Source organism: Schistocerca serialis, chromosome 1, assembly GCF_023864345.2.
Source record: "Schistocerca serialis cubense isolate TAMUIC-IGC-003099 chromosome 1, iqSchSeri2.2, whole genome shotgun sequence".
Classification (NCBI taxonomy): Eukaryota; Metazoa; Arthropoda; class Insecta; order Orthoptera; family Acrididae; genus Schistocerca; species Schistocerca serialis.
The window spans coordinates 777,285,558-777,290,180 of NC_064638.1; positions in this window are offsets into that span (position 1 = coordinate 777,285,558).

Here is a 4,623-nt window from a genome sequence, read left to right on the forward strand (position 1 = left end):
CTTACAGTTCAAAATTTTATTTTAATATACATATGTACTGAAATTTCAGTTAAATGACTAAAATGTTGTAATTTAATATTGCCTGAATCCATACTTTCCAACACACCTTGCGAATACTGAGAAGTCAAATAAAATGTGATAATCAAATCACTGACTGTGTGCTGTAACCTAAAATATAATAGGCCTAAGCCAATTATGGACTGCTCTCACTTGGGCAGACTATGTGCACTCACTCATGTAAAATGTGTACAGATGTCTATACATCATAAGTGCTGCAGATTTTTGGTTTCCCATACATGAGTACATGAATAGGTACCATGTTAAAAGGCCAGAGTGCAGATCAGAGGTATAGTAAGGGCATTTAATATCATTTTTCTAACCAAAAGAAGGTGTTAGGTTACATTGACTGCAGCTTCTTATTACTCAACCTTCACCACATTTTATCCCATTGAAGCATGGTCCTTTGCTTAAAGTCTGAGGATACTGCTTAGAGGTAGATAGTAAACAGTGTACCTGTAAGTGTTGTGGGTACCTGCTTGGCTACCGTATCTGCTAAATTCCTTTCCCCCGATTTCTACATACCCTGGTATCCACCACAGAATGATAAGAAAAGAGAATCGCAACTCCCATGTTAAAAAGAGGGAAATACAGACAGATAACAGCGCCTCCAGTGGTATGGAGTTGATCTGAAGAAGGATAAACATTGTGGGTGGCATCCCTCCTAGCTTACGTACATTGTAGGGTGTCTTTTTTTTTTCTTCTAATTTTCTTATCTCAGTTTTCTGGGCATGCTATGTAATTATTTTGACTAGCATCATGATAAAATAATTTAAACACAGCTATAGCAAATTGCAATACAAACCTATTATTCAGGAATATTTGTAGCTGCAACAATTTTATTTAACTTCAGTTATTTACACTACAAGCTTGTTTCAAGTGTTGTGTCTAGTTCTTGTGATGCACAAAACATCCTGGAACTTTTATATGTTTATAGAAATCAGTATAAGTGCGTCAGTTTACAAGTCTATTTTTGACATTTGCATCTGACAGTCACTGCTCCTACGGTGTTTTCTTGAGCAGCGACTGTCAGACGCAAATGTCAAAAATAGACTCGCAAGCTGACACACACATATTGATTTCTATCAATACATGAAAGCTCCAGGACATTTTGTGTCTCATAAGAACTAGACCCAACACTTGATATTGACAGTAAATCGAAACAAGCTCAGAGTGTAAATAATGTCACAAGCTAAATAAAAATTGTAGCAGCTAAATTGGACTAAAAATATTCCTGAATTATGTCATACTTTACATCGTACAGGCCATGGGGCCAATGGAGGAAAAAAAATTATTATTAAGAGAATAATCAGCAGTTAAAGAGGTTCAATTAAGAAATCTTTATGACATTGTTAATTAATGAAGAATTCTAAAATTTGTTACAACTATGTTTCTGGACTGTAATTTCTGAGTAACTGCCCAGCAAACTTGCACTACTGATTATTAATTTCTTAAAAAATGTTCCTGCACCTTTTGATTGTAAATGCTTCAACACAAAAAAGAAGACATCAGTATTAAGTACTAAAATTAGGAAAGGCAGATAAAAACAGCAAAATGAAAAAAAAACTTATTTTTTATTTCTCAAGCACACAATGAAAATTTTCTTTTAACTTTTATACAGCTTCAAATCTTTCACTAATTTTGTTTTTAATAACATTAAGTCTTTTATTTCCGATGGTGTGTTTCCAATCTCTCACATACTTGTGAATCAAAAGAGGTAAACATTTTCTTAAAATACACTGTTCAGAAAAATGGGCTTTGCAAAATGTTATTTCCACTGGAAACTTAAACAGTGAATAGAATGTATTCTCCAGTTTTTGCTGATGTCCACATTCATCTAAAAATGCATACAGCTGACTATGAACATTAGCTATAAAGGACATTAAGCTTTCACTAGCATACAATAATTGTGGGTTTAAAGCATCATATTCCTTGAAACTTGTAAATAAATGATGCTCTGTGGGTGTTGATGGGAACAGAGTTGTTTTACAGTCACTACAGTTGATTTCAGGTGTTACATCCATGTTCCGTAGAATGTAACCAGCTACATGTGCTAGTGCTTGTCTATCATTCATTACATCAGCCCTTCCATCACCGACACCACCAGCAGCAGCAGCTTCTTCATTATCAGCAAGGACACTGTATAAAGTACTTCGATCAACAATGGAATGGTCTGTTGTGGAGTCAAGAAAGCTGTCATCACCTGTTCCCAAAAATTGCCTTAAATTGCTTAATGGCATGCATCTGCCATCCTCGCTATTACCTAGTGAATTTATAGGTATGGACATGTTATTGACTACAACTGTTTTCAGTGCTGCTTTGAACTGAAAGCAAGTTGGGTTGGTGTTTGCAACACCTTGCTGCCTCACACAACAAAATACATTCTCCAGTGGGTCTTGATTGAAAGCCCTTATACTTAAATTTTTAATCTGTTCCAAAGGAACATCAGGGATGTTATTGTAGTCTGCCACCCACTTATGAAACTGAACATTTTTGTCTTATCTCTCCCTGTGTCTTGCTCCAACACTTTCCAATTTTCCATTTCCTTTAACAAACTGTACCACATTTCAATATGTGGGGACTCTCCAGAGGGGGGCACACTTGTAAGATTTGGTTTGCTTGTACATTTGACCTCCCTAAATGCCCTAAATCTTGAAACCATGAAAATTCTTGTTTGCTTGCATTATAATACAATCCTCTCCAAATACGTTTCATCAAACAACAAAGCACAATATTTATCACTGTTGTTGATTGCCTCAACTTCTGCTTTTATTACATTCATCACAGAAGTATTCAATCTTGGTTCAAAAGGTATAGAAGACAACAGAAATTTCAGATGCCTCACAGAAGAAAGATAAAAACGAATGCAAATATTTGTGTAGGTGGGGTCTTCGTTTGTATAAGGATAAAGCAAATACTTTGTCCTCAGATGTCCATTGCCTTGTATTTCCTGATTGATGAGGATTTGTTAATTGGCTGTTTATGAAATCTTTGGCAACTGAATTTAAATTAGTTTCTATGAAAGAGAAAGTATTGCTGTCCTATGAATCTTTGAGTGTTTTTAGTTCTGATTTTTCATGATGTAGCTTTGCTTTCAGTTTTGGCAGCCTTGTTAGAGTATTCCTATGGACCTTGTAAATTTTTGATTTTCTTGGAGTTAGGTCTGCTAAGCCCCATTTTCCTCATTGCAAAATGTTTCAGATAAGAATGTGTACTCACCATCTGCAGATACATTTAAGGGGAGATAAAAAGTTTAAGAGGGGCATGACCCAGAGAATGACTCTGCTCAGCACAGTTACACCAGTTTCACTTCTGTTATTGGCATCTTCTGGTATTTGCATCTGTATTTCATGCTTGTTAGGCCCAATTCACTATTAACACCAGTTTCATGTGATGCACTTCTGGTACTAACAGCTGCATGAGAATTACTTGTCACAGCCCAACTAAAGCTTTGTAGTTTATGAACACCAGTTTCACTTCTTTTTGCAGCTGTATAATGAACACTTGCCATAGCACCACTAGTGCTTGGTAGGCCTAGTTCACTATTAACAACTCTTTCACCTGATTCACTACTGGCATTAGCAGTTTCACAAGGAACACCTGCCACATGTTGTGGAAACACTCCCCTGTTTTGCCTATGCCTAGTTTTATCCATAAAATGTTCTTCAAAAAAATGATCTTCAGAAACAAAATATGTAGCACAGCTCACATCAGGTGACAGTTTACAAACACTTTTCCACTGCAGAAGCAACTCTTGATGTTGTTTTGGAAACCTGTAGAAATGCTTGTTGCTAACTTTCTCTGTTGAGCCCATGTCATATCCAGATGAACAGCTGGGGAATTTACAAGAGTATTTCAGTGCAGAGCAAGATGATAGAATATTAACAACCACCAATGGACAGCTCTCATTGGTCAATTCCAGCTTCGTTTGACCCCAGCGTTTGTCGTGGTCTAGAAGGAACTACATGGCTTGTTGCCTCTTCTCCCATATAGCTTTCACCCCAATGGTATCCACTAGAATATTGACTAATATGTATGTATATTGGATGGAATGGACATATTTTTCTGCTGGGTTCATATATTGAACAGCTTGTTGGCCACTGGAGCAGAAGGTGAATTTTGCTATGCTCTGCTCTTCTCCCCTCAGGACTGTACACACATCAATATTATAGAAAATAAATTCATTTAGTAAACATATCTTGAGTTCATGATCAGAGGGAACTATGAATCAGCCAATGTTTTTCTCTAGCTTTGACCCATAAGAGTAAAAAGCATAATATTGTAATGATCATACAAAATTACACTCTGTAAATAATGTCTGGAGTACTGTGTTCCTGTACCCAAGTAAATTTTAGCTAATTCTGAGCCTCATAGTTAATCAGCCTTGCAGCCAGCAAGCTCCTACATAGGGAATTACATTAGGGTGACACCAAGAGCCATTAGGTCACATTTTAGAAGAATCCCAGATGGCTTCATACTGTACAGTTGACTGGGAAAAGTAATTTTCATAACTGGACATTTAATCATGTAGAAAACGAGACTGCAGATCACATGAGAAACAGAAAT